Source organism: Pleurodeles waltl, chromosome 3_1 (genome assembly GCF_031143425.1).
Source record: "Pleurodeles waltl isolate 20211129_DDA chromosome 3_1, aPleWal1.hap1.20221129, whole genome shotgun sequence".
Lineage (NCBI taxonomy): Eukaryota > Metazoa > Chordata > Amphibia > Caudata > Salamandridae > Pleurodeles > Pleurodeles waltl.
In genome coordinates, this window is record NC_090440.1 from 1,284,232,688 (window position 1) to 1,284,253,534 (window position 20,847).

Consider the following 20,847-nt stretch of genomic DNA (forward strand, 5'->3'; position numbering starts at 1 on the left):
CACACTACTTGCCCCACTCCACTATACTCCGATCTACCACACTCCACTCTGGTCTACTCCACTCCACTCCAATCTACCCCACTCCAGTCTATCCCAACATACATCAGACTAATCTACCTCACTCCACTTCACTACCATCTACCCCATTCGTCTTAACTCCACCATAGTTCACTTCCGTCTACCCCACTCCAACCGACTCTACTCAAACCTACCCACTCCACTCTAATCTTTCCAAATCCACTGTACCCAATCCACCCCACTCCACTTCTTGTGGGCATTCTGAAAGCTTCTCTTGGAATGCATTCCGCCCATTTCTGACCATTTTCTTTGTGGTATGCAACTCCAATTTGCTTGTTTTTTATTTACTGACATGAATTGCTTTAGGCTATGCAGCTTACGTTTGTCTGTTTGGTAGAGCATCCCTTGTTTACTGTATCCTTCCTAGTGCTTGTTTTCTGTAAACCTGCTGTTTAGCAGTGCACTACCACCCCATGCATACTTCACAGTACACCACTCCACTCTACACAACTCCATTCTATGACACAACACTACACTCTACGACATGCGACTACACTTTACAACATGCCACTCGATTCTACGACACTCCATGTTACTCTACTCTGCTCTATGACATCACTCCACTCTCCTCCACTATTTTCCCCTCTGATCTACACCACTCTGTTTCATTCTACGACACGACACTCCACTCTATGCAAGCCACCCCACTCTGTGACATGTCACTCCATTCTCTGACACGCTAAGACACTCGATGACATGCCACACCTCGCCACTCCACTCTGTGCCACTCCTCTTCACTCAGCTCCACTCTTCATCACACTACTCCAGTGTTCTTAAAAATGTTTGATGTTGCGCCCCAGTGGAAAAAACAAATCATCGAGGCCCCTCCATCTGAATTATTCACATTGTATTAAACTGGTAATGTTTAAATATGTCTAGACGTATTTAAGAATTGCAGTAAAATTATGTTACTGCTTAAAAATGCATTCAAATACATTATACTAAACATACTATTCTGGTCATGCAGGCTTCACTAACTTGTAGAAGTATCCACAGTGTGATTATTAGGGGAGGGGATGGGGGTTTTGAAGAGTATTTGGAGTCCCTTCCCTTTTGAAACATGCTCCAAGCGTGGAAATAAGTTTCAAAACATGCTAATCATGGCACATTACAGAGCGGTTTAATACTGCTAATTGTTTCAGCTTATACAAAACCCTCTTATCAGCATAATGCTTCTTTTGGACAGAGTCTGGCTCCACCCTGGGATTTCTTGAGGCCCCCCTAGGGGGGCCCGCTCCCCAGTTTGAAGACCCATGCTCTACTCTATGCCCCTCCACTTTATGCCCTCCCACTCCACACCACTTACCCCATTTCCCTACACTCTAATGTACCCAAGTCTACCCTACTCCAATATACCTCACTCCAATCTACCCCAGTGTACCCCAGTCCAATCTACCTCAATCTACACCAGTCACTTCTCTAATGTCTACCCTACTCCAATCCAGACTATCCCACTCTACTCCAATCTACCACACTACAACCTGGCCATGTCTACCCCACTCCACTTCAGACGACCCCACTCCACTTAAATCTACCCCATTCACCCCACCCCAGTCTACCCCACCCCTCTCCAGTCTACCCGACTCCAAGCCAATCTATCCCAATCCACTCCAATTCACCCCACTCCACCCCACTCCAATCCACCCAACCTATCCCACTTCAATCCACCCCACCCACTTCAATATACCCCAGGCTACCCTACTGTACTCCACTCTAGCCTACCCCATTCCAATCTACCCCAATCCAATCTACCACATTCCAATCTACTCCACTCCACTTCTCACCAATCTACCCACATCCACTCCAGTCTACCCCAATCTACTCCACGCCCCTCCAGTCCACCCCTCTCCTTTCCCCTTCAATCTACCCCACTCAATCTAACCAACTCTTTTCACTCCACTCCACTCTACCCTACTCACTTTACCACAAGCTACCCCACTCCACTCTAACCTTCCGACTCTGTTCCAATCGACCCCAATCTACTCCAATCCACTCCCATCTACCCCATTCTACATCACTCCAATCTACCCACTTCCAACCTACTCGACCCCAATCTGCCCCACTCCACTCTACCCAATCTATCCACTTCATCCCGCTCCACTTCAGCCTACCCTGATCGACCCCACTCCGTCCATTCTAACCCAATCTACCCCACACCGCTCCAATATAGCCCACCCCACTCTATCCCAATCCACCCCATTCTGCTGCACTCTACCACATTCCAGTTCAACCCCAATCTACCCCACTACACTCCACCCCACTCCAGCCCACTTCAATCTACCCCACTACAATCTACCCCTCTCCATTTTAATCTACTACACACCACTACAATCTACTTCAGTCTACCCCAATTTACCCCACTCTACCATTCTCAAATCTATCCCATTCCAATCTACCCCACTCCAGTCTTCCCCACTCTACACCAATCTACCACACTCCACTTGAAACTACCCCAATCTACCCATTGCCATCCCAATCAACCACACCCCAATGCACCCAATGTACCTCATTTCACCCCAGTGTACCTATTCCCCTCCAATCTACCCCATTCCATTCCAGTCTACTTTACTCCACTCCAATCTACCCCCATCCAACCCACTTCAGTCTACCTCAATCTAGTGCACTCCAATCTACCCAGCTCAAAACTTCCCCATTCGACTGAAATCTACCCCAATCTACCCCACTCAAATCCACTCCACTCCAGTCCAATATACCCCACTACATGCCGCTCCACCCCAATCCACCCCGATCCAATCTATTCCACTCCAGTCTACTTCACTCCAATCTACCCCACTCCCCCACTCCAATCTAACCGACTGCAATCTGACCGCCTCCACCATGACCCACTCCACTCAATTGAACTCCAATCTACTCCATGCAACTCCAATCCACCCCACTCTACTACACTCCAATTCACTGAACTGTACCACACTCTAATCTATGCACTCTACTCCACTATAATCTACACCGATCTGCCCCACTCTATCCCATTCCACTTCTCCACACATCTACCTCATTCCACTCAACCCCAATCTACCCCACTCCAGCCAGCCCCACACCACCCCACTACCTTTTAGCTGTGCTAAACAGCTGCGACACTGGTGTACAACATGTCTAAAACACATTCCCAAAGCCAGTAGCTCTGGCAAAGGAGAGACCTATTGGCTTTGATAATGCTTGTAAGTGACAAGGTCCTAAAAAAGAATCAGTCAACAGTATGCCTTAGCTTCTCTCATTGTCTCTCCACTCAGATCTTCTTTCTTAGTCCTGTGATTCTCATTCTGGTATCATCCGATATCTTTTCTTTCTTCCCTCTCCATTTGTCTTGTCTCTTACCCACTCCTTTCCTTCTTAGGTCGTGTTAATGTCCCTTCATACTCTTTTGCCTAACTTGTTATTTTCCTTCATTGTTTTCCACACAACACAATATGACATGACATAGTCTTGCAACTTCTCCTGATGTTAAGTTTTTGCTCCGTGACTGATGTCTTGACCCATAGAAAGTGTGCTGGGTGAACAAGGCAGGTGGCCTTTGTCTCGGGCCCATTGACTTTTGGTAGGAGGAAAAATGGATGAGGTGCCAAAACTCTAGTGTTCAGATTTAGGATTAGAGTGAGCAGGATAGAGGGTCCCACGCCCCCATCTCAATCAGAGCAGCCAAGAGAAACTAATCACACTTTCGGCAGCTTTTTAATCCACTCAAGGCCTTGTTCGCCCGGGGATTTCTCCCGCTACGCGTTGATGTGAAAAATCCCACATCAATAGAGGACGCAGTTGCCCGCCTTTTATCGGTGTCTCTACAGATGGCAGTGTGGTCAGAGGGCTCATATCTTTTTTTTCCACTTTAGTCGCCCTTGCTCTAATTTATTGACCGTGTTCCTGCCAGCAAATCACCGTTTATCCCGTTATGAAAACACTTGCGGGAGCTGATAAAATATGCTGTTATCAGAGATGCCTTATGCACTGCTTGCAGCAGAGGCTGAAAGACTATTTTCTGTTCACAAACTCATTTGGCTTGGATCTCTACCAATGTGTTTGTCTTGCTCTGGTCTCTTGAACGGGCAAATGTGTAAATATGTGTGTGCATGCATGTATTTTTTTTGTCTGCGTTATTTTTCTACGTTAATTTTGTGGCAACACGAATAAACACCTTTTAAAAGAACAACATGAGCTGATTATTTTATTTATGCATACCTGTTGTTTCGAGAACAACGTTGCGTCAGGTATGTGGGACTCACAGGTTCGGCACAAAGAAATTGTCAAATGGTGGTTGCCAATGATGGGCAAAAGGCATAATGTTTGGGCACTGGGACATATTTGTCATCATTAGACTAAACCCAGGGCAATGAGAAACGTACAAAAAAGTTGAAAGGAAGAGAAAGTGAGCTGAAGGGAAGACAGTAGGACGATATCACATCAAGTGAGCACTGGGAGTGCTACGTTGAGACAGCGTCTGCCACATTTTGGGGCGTAGCATTGTCTGAGGGGGGCGTGGCAGGTGCTGCAGAACCGCCAAATGGCCTTGACAGATTTCAAATGGAGAAGTAACAATAAGAAGTGTTTATTTATTAGTCCTGAAGCATTTACTGTATATTTAAGAACAAACTGTCGCCTGACAGGCCACATTGTGTAACAAAGTGTTGCTAATTTTTTTAACATGGTTAACAATGCTTACTTTTCCTTTCTCTGACTGCGTGTTTCAGGTGTTTCAAGTGTTTTGCGATTTTAACTAGTGATACTCTTGCAGGGAAACGGGTGATAGTAGAAGGCCACATTAACCTAGAGTTTTTCTAACATATATATAATTAAATCCGTGTCCTTGTTTTACAAAGTACAACGTAAAACACACATATATATATATATATATATATATATATATATATATATATATATATATATGTATATATATATGTGTGTGTGTGTGTATATATATATATACACACACACACACACATATATATATATATATATATATATATATATATATATATATATATATATATATATATACCTCTCCAGCATGGAAAGTACAGTCAAGGCACTTAAGTCGCAATGTTGATGGCCAGCATCCACTCTTTGGAAGTTGTTAAAGCACCACTGAGTAGGCTGGGACAAGTTACACCTGCACTTACAGAGTTATGTAATGTATGTATGTTATGTAAATGAAAGGGGTTGTTGCAAAGAAGGCCAAGCTGGTGGACGCACTGTAGTGTGGTTCCCAGCCAGTGTACATTTTACCTGCTTTGCGCCATCGCATCCGCTTTCATCCTGTTTCCTGAGGCAGTGCAGAGTGGCGGGGAACGTCTGTTCATGAATGCGGGCCCTGGGAGTGCTCTTAAGGTACTGGTGCCAGCCATGAGGGTGGAGCTGGGAGTATTTATTTAACCCCCTCCATCATGGAAGATAGTGGCACACCGCCGAAAGAGCAGTGAAAAGGGCTGAAAATCCCACAAAAGGCCACTTGTGTGTTGAGCTGCTGAGTTATTGATTTCCAGGGATATTGAGAAGGATTGGGCAAAAAAAGTTGACACTGTGACGTTTTTGTGGTGGTGGCAGCGGTCAGGTAAGTGATAAACATTTTCTTTGACTAACTTGGGTGCTGTCGAAGCAGCAAGGAATATCTACATCAAATAGCCCCCAGCAAGTGGTCCAAGGAACAAGAAAGGGGAGGAAAGCAAGAGCCCAGTCAAACTCCCCCAGTGCAGCAATGGAGAGTAATGCTGAATGAGCAAGTGCATTGGACAGCTGCCGAGGGTTGGGGAACACACCCGGGGAGGACAGTGCTGGGCCTCAAAGGACATCACCCCTTGTGAAATCAATTAAGGAGTTTGTGAAGAAGCATTTTAGAGGTGTGCCGCCTAAAAAGGGAATGGAAAATATATCCTCTGCTCTGCCAAGCTCTTCCCCTTCGTTGTTAGATATGAACAGGACAGAGCCACCTATGTCCCGATCCCTCAAGGGGAAAGGTATAGCTGAGCTGAAGCGAAGATTATCCTCGTCACCTTGCTTGCAATGGAGGGGGTCTGGGTAAGTAAGCTTCCCAGAAGAAGATTCAGGGCAGTCGAGTCACGAAATTCTGGATTTGGATGAATCTGTCATTAGTGGAACACTACCAAAATCTCAGAAAGTCACAGGCTTCAGCATTGATTGTGAGCTTGGGAAATCTCCACTAAGTCCTATAAACCTGGGGAATGAAGACCTTCCTCCCACGTTATTATCTGACTTCGCTGTTGCTTCATGCTCCTCGTCATCAATGTTGGATGTTACGGTTCTAATGCAAAAAACGTTGCAGGGCATTTTTGAGACAGTGGTTTTGAACTCTGATACGCTGAAGTCACATAAGATGTGTTTGCAGTCTATTGCCTCAGAGTTAATACCGATAAATGGTTGTATGCCCAAGGTGGTGAGACCTGTTGAGGAGAGGGATGACCTATCAGGTCCGGGTGGGGTGGTAGGTGTCGGGCGTGAGGAGTATGAAACTGCTAAATCCATAGGTGATGCCCCAACTGTAGAGGGGCAGCCCTCGATATACATATCTAAATACCCAATGTGAATAAAAAGAAGGGGCAGCCGTTATGGCTATGGCTACTCCTTTGGCCTGGGACTCCTAATGATGAATAAACGTACAAAAAATGGAGAGCGGGGGAATATCTAGAGATGAGAAAAAGAAAGCCCAGGGTGCTAGGCGACAGTCTTCACCCGCTGTGGGAAGTTCAGAAAATAGTAAAGTTGAGGGCATAAGCAGTACCCTGGCCAAAGGTAGACTATCTACCCTGCAGCAGGTCAATTTAAAAATAAAATGCACATAAGCAAAATGTAGGTGTCCCCCTCCCTGGGCTCAGTGAGAAAATCCAGCTGGTAGAAGTGAGGAGGGGCAAGAAGCGAATAAAAAGGGTCAGTGGGGTCAGAAGGAGGTAACCTGTAAGGAGAGTAAAATTTCTTAAAGTGGAAAGTGAGCTATAGCTCCAGGGTGTGAAAATATCTGGGGAAATAACCATGTAACAGCCTGTAACCCAAAACCTGGGCTTTCTGAAATGCCATGAAGGCCGAGAGACTAAACAAGTTAAATGGGTCTGCAGAAGGATTATGACAGTTACAGACACATTAAGGAAGTAGTGAAGGCAGATTTCAAGTTATTTTGTCCAAGAGGAAGGATACAGATATGAGGACATCCTCGCTGATCAGAATAGGTATGATTGCCTGCATTGTAATGAGGCTGTGGGTGAATGGGCAAATCTAATCAATGTGGACTAAGTGCGGATTTCTCTGCACAGCATCAGCTTGTTCTCTTGGAACATCCATTGACTAAAAAATATAATGAGGTTGCAGATGGTTGGAGAAAAATATAAATCAGCATTCTACCCTGGCAGATAAATGGCTTTATAGGAGTCTATCTGAAAGCAGTAGAAAATGCTTTAGGTCGGCCCTCGGGGGGATTGCAAATGTTGGTATCTACCAAAATCTCCTCAAGTATATGGCAGGTTAAAACACGGTGCAACTGGATATTAGCCTGTGGTATTCAATTAGTGAATGTATGCAAGGGAAAGCAATGTATTATTGTTTTAAATGCATATATGCGTTTTCCCAAGTCTTCTGATAAAAATGGTACCTCACTTGTGTGGGTAGGTCTAGTGCCCGTGACAGTAAATGGCCCAAAACACAACGTAGACACATCACATTTTCCCAAAGACATCAGAGCTATTTTTTACAAAAGTGCTTAGCTGTGGATTTTGGCCTCTAGCACAGCCGCCACCTAGGGAAACCTACCAAACCTGTGCATGTTTGAAAACTAGACAACTAGGGGAATCCAGGATGGGGTGAATTGTGGGGCTCTCACCAAGTTCTGTTATCCAGAATCCACTACAAACCTCAAAATTTGGCAAAAAATACACTTTTCTATCACATTTCGGTGACAGAAAGTCCTGGAATCTGAGAGGAGCCACAAGATTCCTCCTCCTCCAAGTCTCCCGATAAAAATGGTACCTCACTTGTGGGGGTAGACCTAGTGCCCGCGACAGGAAATGCTCCAAAACACAACGTGGGCACATCACATTTTCCGAAATAAAACTGACCTGTTTTTTGCAAAGTGCCTAGCTGTGGATTTTGGCCTCTAGCTCGGCCGGCACCTAGGGAAACCTACCAAACCTGTGCATTTTTTAAAACTAGACACTCAGGGGAATCCAAGATGGGGTGCCTTGTGAGGCTCTCGCCAAGGTCTGTTACCCAGAATCCTCTGCAAACGTCAAAATGTGGCCAAAAAAACATTTTTTCATCACTTTTTGGTGACAGAAAGTTTTGGAATTTGAGAGGAGCCACAAATTTCCTCTTACCCAGCGTTCCCCCAGGTCTCCTGATAAAAATGGTACCTCACTTGTGAGAGTAGGTTAGTGCCCGCGACAGGAATGGATCACTCAAGCATGAGGGCTACTGTTCACCCTGGAGTGATCCATTCCTGATGCAGGTACTAGGCGCAGGCACACAAGTGGGGTTGTGTTTTTATAAGGACAAGTGGTAGGAATTTTGAGGATCCCTGCACATTCCTGTAGTTTCTGTGATGAAAAAGAAAGGATACATATAACCATATTTATACTTTTTTAGCGCCGCATTTGCGTCATTTTTTGGCGCAAAAACGGCGCAAATTTGCAAAATACAATTGTATTTTGTAAGTTTGCGCCGTTTTTGCGTCAAAAAAGTGGCGCATATGCAGCGCTAAAAAAGTATAAATATGGCCCATAGTGTTTTTAATCAACGTTTCACTTTTGCAGGGTATTCTGGGTAAGAAAACTTTGTGAAATCCAAACACGCCACACTTCCGTGGACTGCCTTGGGTGTGTAGTTTTCCGAAATGTCTGGGTTTGGTAGGTTTCTCTATATGTGTGCGGAGTCCAGGAGTCCAGGACCCAATACTCATGTGACTGTCTTACAAAATGAGGCTGCTTTTTGGTAGGTAATTTTGATGTCTCCACAATCCGTTTTGGGTACTTCCCTGTTGTGGTCACTTGCCTAAGTGAGGCAGTTTTTCGCTTGAGACTTAGTGGAATGCTGTGTGGTGGAACATTTGTGTCTGCCTGCAGATCCCTGGACTTCTGCTCATTGAAATGCAAGGCAAATGTGTTTTTTAAGCACATTTTGTGATTTCAAGGGGATTCGGGGTGAAGGAAAACTGGTGGGAGCCACGCAAGTCCTGCACCCTTGGACTCCCCTGGTACTAGTTTGTTAAAGTTAACCCACCACTCACACTGGTTTGGTTTTTAGCACCTCCAGAAATTATGGTTTCAAAGCATGAATGAAGTATCTGAATGTTGAAACCAAGCCTTCTAAAGGTGGGCCATAAAGCCACGTCCAGGCACCAACCAGTTTATGGTCCATTCACACGCCATTCACGCACAACAAACAACCGTTTCATACCGCCGGCCACGGGCCCAATCCAACCAATCACTGCACTCACATTAACTTACCGCTGCCAGACAAGGGCCCATCACATTCACAGGCCACAGAACGGAATACGTTTGACTACATTTTACCACCTGTAAAGTAACCGCCTCCTTCTTCCTTAGCATTATCAAATGCATGCATAAGGAACCTTTACTAATGACTCCCATGACAGCCACCTGAGGCTCAGGAAGACATGTTTTTCATGCGCCTTTAATGCACTCACTGTGCTAAATCCAACTCCTTCCATTTTGTGGATGCAAGTTGGGGGTTTCCGAGTATGCCGTACAAATCGATTCCTCGAACTGAGTGAGCATATCTACCTTTGAAACTAAGGGAGACATACTGGGGAATTCTTGTGATGTTCCCTAAAGAGAAGATCATAGGCTATGAAAAAGGGTCATGTTTAGCACACAGGGGAGTCCATGAGAACATAGCATATGTCCCAGTCAACATTATGTGCAGTGCTGTGACTGTAATGCACTTTTCAACTGAACATCTACTAAGTTCTGATGGAGGATGAGCATGAAAAGCAGGTCAAACACTGACCTATACATGTCATTGTCCTTCAGTGCTGGGATGGCATCAATGGGTTTGAATCCATAAGTGTAGATGATGTACATCTGTACTACCTTTACTATCTGCCTTCTACCTGTGCAATATCCCTGTGAAGGCACACCTACCAAAAGCTTTCCTTACCCATTCATGTCTCTGTTATCATCAGAGTCCTGACTAATCCTGTATAATTGCCAAGTGAACCTATACTAGTTTGTGGATGCAAGTTGGGGGTGTCCAAGTATGACTTGGGAGGCCTATTCCTCAAAATGAGCGAGCATATCTACTGTTAAAACTAAGGCAGACATGCTGGTGAAGAAATCCTAAGCTCTCTAAAGTAAAAAGTCAAACAAATATCCTGTGGGACTCATTCACCAACACTTCTACTTTTGCTTTGAAAGTGAAGCTACAAATTGAGTTTGCACAATTTCAAACAAGTACAAATGTTGGTGAATATGTCCAACAGGACATTTGCTTGACTTATTACACTTTTGTTCTCGTTGGCAATCAAGGTGGTCCTTGTGTAGTATACATAACTTACCTAACAAGCACTTCAAAATTCAGTCATGCTTTTAACAATCTGCCACACAGGGTACTCCGTGACAAAGTGGCATGTGTTCTGTCCACCAGTAAATGCAAAATGGAGAATATAATGCACGTTAATTGAACAGAACACCTACCACATTCTGACGGTGGCTTTAGGTCTCAAGCAGGCCATAAGAAAGTCCATGATTTCCTGAAGTAGATGAAGTAAAATTCTGTGGCTCCTTGCCTAACGAAGCGGTGGCCCATGGACGTTCGGTATCCATGTACTGCCAGTGAAAGGATTACCCAATGGCAGCTCCACCTCAGTCGATTTCCCAGAACTTTGCTTTAGTATGATACAACGTAAAGCAAGTAGGGACACAGAGGCCTGATTGTGATGGGCACTGGGGACAGTATTCCCGACTCTCCTGCCACTTTCCATGCTTCGAGCACACTTTACAGCAACGACATGGACGATCCTTCTTGGGTGTTTTAGGAATGCGATCAGCAAAGTGTCGCTCCTGCAGCCTGGTCACATCCTCCAGAACATATGAGGTGGAGGCTGCTGCTGCTTCTGTAACAGCAGTGAGGCTTTCAATTACAGACAGCTGGAAAACAAGGAAAGTCATGAGTTTTTCTGTGGTTGTCTGATGGTAAACAACATACGCATTGTATGTTACCACCTGGATCAGGTGGGTAAACAGTTTCTTGTACCAAGTGCGAGTTTTACGACACACATTGTATGGTTGAAGAACCTGGTTGTTCTTGTCCACCCCTCCCATGTACTTATTGTAATCAAGTATACAGATGGGCTTGTGGACTTCGGCCATCTGACCCCAAACCGTAATGGGGGAATTGTAGTGAGCGGGAAACATCCTTTATGCCGACTTTTTTATAACGAAGTCCTGGTTAACGAAAGCAGAACAACGCTTTCTTTAACCACGACTTCGTTATTTTGTGCCTTAACCACGCATGTCCTGAACAACGAACATGCATGGTTAAGGTACAAACAAGGGAGTCGGCTGAGGAGGACGACGCAGATGAGGCGACGACGCAGGTAAGTGGGGGGTTTTAGGTTTTGGGGAGGGGGTGGGGGGTCGGGGTTTTAGGTTTTGGGGTGGGGTTGTGGGTGGGGCGTTTTTGGTTTTGGGGAGGGGGTGGGGGGTCGGGGGTTTTAGGTTTTGGGGTGGGGTGGGGGGGTGGGGCATTTTAGGCTTTGGGGAGGGGGTGGGGGGTCGGGGTTTTAGGTTTTGGGGTGGGGTTGGGGGGTTGGGGCGTTTTTGGTTTTGGGGAGGGGGTGGGGGGTCGGGGTTTTAGGTTTTGGGGTGGGGTTGGGGGGGTGGGGCGTTTTTGGTTTTGGGGAGGGGGTGGGGGGTCGGGGGTTTTAGGTTTTGGGGTGGGGTTGGGGGTGTTGGTGAGGTATGCAGGATCAATGGGTGCCTGTTACTAATGACTTTACCAGGAATGCCTTTACAACAAAATATCGTTGTTAAGGCATTCGTGGTAAAGGCATTCGTAGTAACAACGAGGTCGGTGTTCTGACCTCGTTGTTTAGGCACCCGTTGTTTTGTCAGTCGGCATTCCGTCGTACAACCGTAGTGAGCACATATACATCACGCCTATCCAAGAACTTGACTGCGAGCAGTTCGTTGGAACACAATGCAGTACTCTGGGATTTTTGGAGCTTCTTGCAAACAGGCTCCTGCAGGAATCCTTTGCCATTACAACAAACTGTACCACAGGCCACAGTGCCAGCTTTGTAGAGCTCACTGAACAGCTCTACTCCTGTATAGAAATTGTCCACATAAAGGTTATAACCTTTGTGAAGAAGTGGCTGGACAAGTTCCCATACAATCTTACCTGTGACCCCTAATGCGGAAGGGCAACCTACAGGGTTTAGGGTAGAGTCCTTCCCTGTATACACTCTCACACAGCATGTACAGCTTTAAGCCATAGCGAGCACTTTTGCTTGCAATGTATTGTCTGAAAAGCAGCCGTCCTTTGTACAGGATCAAGGACTCATCGACTGCTATATTCTTTCCAGGAGTATAGATCTCTGGAAACCTGGCAGACAAATGTTCCACAACAGGCCGAATTTTGAACAACCTGTCATGGTCTGGATGGTCTGGGGCAATGCGGCAGAATTGTTATTGAAATGCAGCATGCGCTGCAGTAGCAGGAAACGATCTCTGCTCATGTATGGTGTGAAGATGGGGGTTACCCAAACCGTGTGAGTCATCCAGTAGGACTGCAAGGTGGGTTTCTGCACTAACCCCATTTTGAGCATAAGGCCCAAAAATATGTTCAACTCTGCCAGCGAAGTGGGAGTCCACTGGCGTGCCCTAGAACGGGGCCCGAGAGTGCCTCCACGCTCCCTCAGAAATTGGTCTGCACGCAAATTTATTTGCTGCACAATTTCCTGAAGGAAGTCAACACCTAAAAATAGATGGACGTAGTCGACTAGCAAAAAGTTAGCTGTATCGACCTTACATCCAGCATCACCAGTAAAAGGTGGAATTTGGAGCTGAACTATACAGGGGGGCTGCAAAGAGAGCACTCTCTCTGTGCTTGTGGCCGCATGCACCTGCTCTCTGGGTTCATCTAACCCAATGTTGTCCCGCTGCACAGACTGTGCTTGCGAAGGGACAGCACGGCTGTCGTCATCGTCTCCTTCCAAATCACTGGAAGAGGTGTCGTTGGATGGGACTCCGCCGACTGAAATATCACTCCCAGATTCTGCCCCATTGTCCTCTTCCTCAGATGCTGTCTCAGTATCTGCTGTCTCAGTCTATGATCCTACATCAGAGCTGTCCTCTATAACCCGAGTTAAGGCTTGAGCAACAGTCATCAAACGAGACGCCATCTCTGCTACTGGCTAAACTGTCTCTAAAGTACTAGCCTACGTACAAGGCAGATAGAGTCACAAAATTGCTCGTGGGTATGTTTGATGTGTCCAATAGGAAATGTCATCACCTTACCTACGCTTCTTCATAATTCGGCAGATTCTCTGAAGACACTGAAAAAAACAAAAAAGACAGTATTACTTCACCTTACCACATACCCATCATCACAGCCTTTAGCGCTGGTGGCACCCACTGCGACAATAATTTTTGGTGCTCTGCCTCCCATGACCTCCTCTTCTAATTCCCTCAGTACCACCCAGCAAAAGTACCCCTCATATCCCCATAGTCCCCCTCGCACATACATTTCATTTGTTTTAAAGCGCAGGTAACGCTTGCCTTTACTTATCCACTCAGCTAAATACATATAAATGTATATCCTTTGCAGCGGACAATAAACCATCTGCGCTACTTTATGGCATCAAAACTGGCACTAGACAAAAGACAGATATATATATAATATATATTTTTTTAATTAAAAAAAAAATCCTCTGGTACATTGCACTGGAGGATTTTTTAGCCCCCTCCCTGGTGTCGGCCACTGGTCGTGACCCGCACCAAGGAGGTAGTGTGAGCGTCGGCCAGTATTAAAGTCTAAGGTCTACATAAACGTGTTTGGCTGACTGACTGAATGGAATTGACTTTGGTTCTCCCCACAAAGCGGAGCAAAGAGAACCAGGGGACTGGAAGGTGATGCCTCCCTCCCATGAACCTTCGCCCGTCACAATAAGACCAGGTTTTGGCATCTCGTGCAACCCATACCTTCCTATTTCTATCCAGTGTGGGCTGCCCCAGAGCTCCTCGCAATTGTTGCATGCAGATTTCTGTTGTGAACTTAGGTACAAGCTGCACTCCATCGGATAGACAGACGTTTAGTTCCGGACTGAGACGTGACACAGCAAATCAAGTAAAATAAAATATTTTGAGGCACGTTTGGCCCCTACAAGAATGAAGGAGAGTAGTAGATGTCCAGACCATGGAGGTTTATTGACAGATTAGCTAATTATAAACTAAACTCACTCAAATTAGTTGTAAATCATTAATGAATACATGAATGGCAGTCAGTATAATTCAAAGTGATTCAAATCGCACCTTCAAAGACAAACTATTTAAAGGTAAACCAAAGCAGACACAGTTTCCCATGAAGGGAAGTACCCTAATTTTCTAAACTAAAAAAGTTTGGTAGATTAAGAAGGAAGTTAGGCCTAAGGTGTCAGCATTAGAAAAGTCTCTAAGTGCAGAATCGAATGCACAGAAAAAAGGTTCTGTAAAGCCAGAAAGAAGGGGATTTGCCCAGGCGTCTAACTCTTTCAGGTGGAAGCAGGAAAAACATCTCCTCTAAGGAGAGTGGAGAGGGCATCTGAATTAACATACTCAACAATGCATAATTTAAATCATTTCTTCTACGGAAATGTACAACTCCCTTTGATTCCGATAAAGGGACCCAATTAGGACTGAACTTGTTGTGATAATAAAGTTTTCAGTCTTCTTCTTCAAGTCCCACTCAAATGGGTCTCTGCTGCCTGAACGTCAGTGGGATGTCAGCAGCAGGATGATACAATTCAGTCATGACGTTCCCACTTGCAGGTGCAAGGCTCATTGTGTTACAGCTTTACTCCTACAAAGGGAAAGAGTAAAAAATACATAACAAGCAGAGAAGCATTGCAACTAGATGTGATCCGTTTTAAATTGAGACCTACATTAACTATGGTCGACTAAAGGTGAATATCAAACAATGCATATGTATGTTTGCAGCAGATTGATTTAAATAAATGTGTGCAAAAACATTTAGAAATAAAATTGCATTTGATCCTTTTCTTTGCTGAGAGTGCCAGACCAGTTTGCCTCGAATATGTTGGACACTTTGGCCCATATTTATACTTTTTTAGCACCTAATTTGTGTCATTTCTTTAAGCAAAAGCGGCGCAACATACAAAATATAATTGTATTTTGTAAGTTTACGCTGCTTTTGCGTCAAACAATGACGCAAATTAGATGCTAAAAAAGTATAAATTTGGGCCTTAGCGACCTGTGCAGGAGAAGGTAGTGGACTGGGATTCTACGCCACCCTCCAGAGGCAACAGAGGTAACTTTACCCAAACTGCAGACCACAGTCTGTTTTCCCTAGGGCTCTTGAACACACTCACTGCAGCTCCACTGATTTATGACCAGGGCCAGTGCCTCCCTTTTCTTTTGCCCTAAAGATGGAAAGCCCCCCTTACAATATTGCAATGTTATTTCCACATGACGAGAACTGCGCGTCTCCTGTGTGTGGTTGTTGTTGATGGGCTGGCATACCCACCATCTAGGGTAGCCCATTGGGCTTTTCTGATATTCGTGGTCCAGTTCACTCCAGCCCTAAATCACAAGACAGGCAAGAGATTCAGTGAGGGAGCTCTCCCCATCCACCCTTAAAGCCATGGAGACTTGTTGTGGTCCAGCCTCAGGGAACAACTGATCCCTTGATTTTCCTTGCCCAACAGGTGCCAACTGTAGTATGCGGGTCAGACTTTGATTAGCTACAGCTCTTCCCTATACTACTGTATCTCTTCTCCTGCTACTAATGCCTTAATCAGTCAGCCAGTACTTACCACACAGACCACTCCACGACCAGCTCCAGTGGAGACCTTGAATGCCGTGGGCAGAATAAAGCCAACAAGACGATTACAAGACTACCATGGCTCCTTCGCAACAGACCCTCCTACAACTAGCCCAGACAAACTAAATGCTATCCTGGGAGCCATCGGCACAATGAGGGACTCTTATGAGTCAAAGATTGACATTGTCGTTATAGATGTCAGCTGTTTTAAACTCTGATTATAAAAGCTTGGAAAAATTCGAGTGAGCTGAATACTTTGAGTGTTACTTCAGATGATCTACCCGGATCAAAAGAGCTTTAACCTAACACGAAGTACATCAGTGGACATAAGACTTATAAGCTCCACTGGCCTGACCCCGCTCTGCCTCTCGGCCTCTCTGGTCCTCAACCTTGGGAAGTCCTTTGATGCCCTTGGGTGGCAGTACCTCTTCAAGGACCTCACAGAATTTGGCATCAGAGAGAATACATCATACACCTGCACCGTTTGGGCAAGCTGATCTAACCACCCTTTGCAATTCACAGAGGAGCTTGTCAAGGATGCCCCCTCTTCCCTTTGCTCTTCACACTTGCTATGGAGCCACTTGCCATCAAATTGAAATGATAGGGAGGAGTATGGGGTATCATCTTGGCCAACAGCCTGCATGTGGTATATTTATATGACAATTACATTTAGGGATTTCAGCAGGGACCATAGTGGGTTCGTATTCTCGAAGACTTTGGTGCAGCCTCTGGCCTACATGTCAACTGATGACAGTTGTATAAAATTCTGGCTCCTCCTTAAGGCAGTTGCAACTAGTTTGGACTTGGAAGGTGGCACCATCAGATGGAAGTGGGCCTCCTTCTCCTACTTAGGGAGCAGAATGTATCATGCTGAGCAGAACCTCCTTGTCGGAAACCTCAGTGGGCTATGATTGCTCTCAGAATCATGAAGCCATCTAGAAAATACTGCCACTGTCACTGGGAGGGTGCCATCTGCTCTCCAAGATGGTTATCCTACTTTGCCTCATATATTGCATTGCTAGCCTAATTTTAATTCTCACGAGGAAATTCTTTCACGACGTATATTCATTGCTTACAAAGGTAAATCGACAAAAGGGCCGGTGCAGAGTGACACTAACCAAATTGCACCTACCCATCCATAGGGTGCATGGGGGCTCTGAGTATTGAACACTTTTCCTAGCAGCTCAAATACAGTGGCTGTCTCTGGCTCTTGGGTCTCTTACCATGGAGACTTGCGCTGATAAAAGACATTGGTGTCCTGAGGAACCACACAGATAATTAGTTCTGGGCTTTCGACAAAACCAAAAGTGCCTTGCCTACTATATATAGCACTGAGCTGCTACACTGAAAGCCTATTAATTAGTAAGCTAATTCCCCCTTACACCTGACTATCCCTTTGCTTGGTCTTCCTAGACACTTGAGATATGTCAGTGTCTGTGACTTGAACCACTAGGTGGACGCTGGCATTTTAACCATGAGTGACCTATTCCAAGATGGGCAACTCCTTACCTTTAATTATCTCTGTGAGCAGCTTTCTGTACACAATGCTCAATTCCTAACCCATCATGTCCTCCCCCATGCTTTTAGGCCCCTGTGGCCATTGCTACTGCAGACCTTGAGAAACACTCCTTGGTTCCAATGTCTCCATGTGTTCAGTAAAGGCCTGAGGTACAGTAGCTCGCTATACAGGCCCTGCAGTACCACACTCCATACATTGTTGCAACCCCTGTGGGCTAAATGGGACTTTAAAATAGGGAGACTACTGCATGACCAAGAATGGGCCAGATTTATTACATACCCAGACGCTGTCTCAAGTAATGCAAAAAGCTGCAATTAACAAACCTTTTTCCCCAAGCTAACACTTGTCCACGCTGCAATACAGATTCTGCAGATTTCCAAAACATGCTATGGTCCTGCTACTTACTTTGTATTCTGCTGGTCGAAGGTAGTAAGTTACCTTGTCCTCATTACTGGATTGACCATCTCCAACAGGTGGCAAACCTGTCTCCAGGGAATGTAATGAAAAAGACTTCAACAAAACAGGTGCACAACCCACTTCTTTCTCCTTCGACGTCGCCATGCTTTTAGCCAAGCAAATAGTTACCATAAACTAAAAGTCAAAGGCTCCCCCCACACTCAGGGCATGGTGCCAAGTGCTATAAAATGGACTGAGGCCGATGGATAAGACCTGCATAGAGAAGCTGCTACAGGCCTACACAAATGCCCAATTGCTAGTGATTTAGACGCCATGTTATAAATCCTTAAGGGGTCACCAAAAGATGACACACTTCCTCCTTAGCGTTCTCTGGGGCATATTTAAGAAAAGGGGCACTGCACTGTGCGCAGTGCCACTTTTCTTGCACCCTTTACCATCCCCTACCGCCACCATATGTGTGCCGTATTTAAAATACTGCAGACAAAGGCACAGGGTAGAGGGCAATAGCGTCATTTTTCATGACGCTATTGATGTACTCTCCAGGAGTGGCGCCAAAATATTGGCACTACTCCTTCAGGGTACATAGGGGCCCATTATAAATAATGGAAGGCCCCATTTAACGCCTGCTCTGAGCAGGCGTTAAACGTGCCATACAAGATGATGCAACAAAATCTGTTAGATTTCCTTGAGCCATTTTTTCGCCCCCCCCCCCAACAGGGAACGCCATCTTTGCATACATTGTGCCTGGCATGCATTGTGCCACTTTATAAATGTGGCGCGAGGATTTTGGCCTCGGTGGGCAACATTAGTGTAAAAAAACATATGATGCTAATGTATCGCAAGGTGGCTTAAAAATATGCCCCTCTGTATCTTCTTTTGAGGTTCATCTGACCAAGGCCCCTGCAGTGACCGCCAGTTGTGGCTTGCGGGAGGGAAAAGGGGCCAGGCGGTGCAACACGTGGCAGGGGGAGGGGAGAACAACACAAAAAATATATAACAATAAAAAAAAGTAGCTTTTTTGCTGTGCCGCTCTGATCTGCTCAAGTCTTGCATTGCAGGCATAGGCTCCCAGCCTACCCTCCCCCAATCCTTAAGCTTCTTTCATCCTGCTTGCAGGATGAAAGCAGCATTAGGATTGGATGGATCGCTCAGCCAGGGCACTCTGGGGCAGAGTGGGAGCCTCTGCCTTCTCTTTCCAACACGGCAATGCCAGGTTGGAGAGAGCCTAGTGGGCATATATGTTTGGCCAACCCGAGATGGCCGGCCACACATACATGCGCACTGAGAGGGAGTGCTGTGCACTCTCCCTCTGTTCCTGTCACGCCCGTGGCCCCACCCCTTTTACAGTAAAAACATAATAAACATAGTTTATTATGTTTTTACTGTAAATCCTTTGCAGCTGCTGCTGCTTCCCCACCATAGCGGAGGAGCCGCCCCTGGTGAGCGCACCCCCACATAGACACAAGCTATCAAATTAACTGGTCCCTTAGTAACGCCCAATTACTTTCCTCTCTGGCACCAACTACATTGAAATTACAGCCCCCCTACCATCCCACACCAAGGCACGGTGCCTCACCCAGATGGCATCACTCCTAGCCACCCACTCATCTACCAGTAGTAACTTCTATTCACAAGAAGTGCTCAACCCTTATTGTTAACAGTCCCATTTACTTCCCGACCCCATTTGTTCTTCCTTGCTTAAGTTAAAGATAACAGCCACAACACTGTGCCCTTCTTTTTTCCTAAATGTATTATGGAGCCGATATAAACAACCTGAGTAAACAAATACCCTACTACCACTCTTCTTTTGTAGACACTCTCATTTTCTCTTATGCTTCGAAAAGCTGCTGTATTATTAAGCCATACCACTCCTTAATATGCAGTTGATACTCTGTACTCACCCCAGACTGGATGGTGACATGCACGTGAAGTTTATAAAAATGTCAATAAAGGTGGTTTGAAAAAAAAAGCTTGAGAAATGAAAGAATGTCTTGCCTAAAACTGTTCCATTTCAATTTTGATTACACTTAGGTAGATTTCCACAAGCTGTCTAACTTTAACAAGGTGATGACGCTAGTCAGCACGCCTACTCTGAAAACTGTTCCACACCACTGCTCACCAGACCCCCAAACTGCAAAGGCTCCATTCTGCCTTTTTTGTATGTGTTTAAAGGTGATTACTCTGTTGTTGGAGTCAACTTTCTTTTTAGCCCTTCTGTGTGTGTTATTCTGTCCAGCGGGCATATTAGTAGAGTGGCTTGATGAGCACAATAAAAAAACATGTCCCTCAGTGAATAGTTCAGCCATAGGAAGCATTGAATATAGTTATCATTTTCATAATAGTGCGAAGACTGGCAGCTGGGGGGTGCACAGAATGAGAAAGTGGTCAGAAATGAATTTGCATCCCCAGAGGATAGCTATCATGTTTATAATTGGTACAGTTGCATTAGGTCACACTGCTTGACTGTGAGGGGGACAACACATTTCTAAATCAGTGATTAATAAGTGCTGGGCAAACCCTCCAAGACTAGTTAAGCAGGTATTGATAAACAACCCAAATTTAATTAAATTACAATAATGCTGGTTTTGGATTGGTGAAGAGTTAAAGGACAACCCAACACAGGAATTGTTAAGTGTATCTAACAGCACACCTAGTGTTAGTTCTGACGAAGGCACTTGATTTGTTTTGGCGATGATGTGCTGAAGCATATAGACCACATGAACAACGTTTGTAAGCCTGGAGCCTTGGTTTTTGCTTTGCTCTTGTAACCAAGGCATCCTAAAAAAGGGCTATGAACCCACCAAGAACCTATTTTAAAACCC

General features: G+C 45.3%; 1 long non-coding RNA gene across 1 annotated transcript in view; it reads right to left on the reverse strand.

The window, feature by feature from the left end:
• LOC138283348 (uncharacterized) overlaps positions 1–20,847 on the reverse strand; it is a 194,331-nt gene that overhangs the window by 137,781 nt on the left and 35,703 nt on the right. Inside the window, exon 2 of the long non-coding RNA XR_011201207.1 lies at positions 13,569–13,606. This is a non-coding gene — a long non-coding RNA (uncharacterized lncRNA). The remainder of the gene's footprint in view (positions 1–13,568; positions 13,607–20,847) is intronic.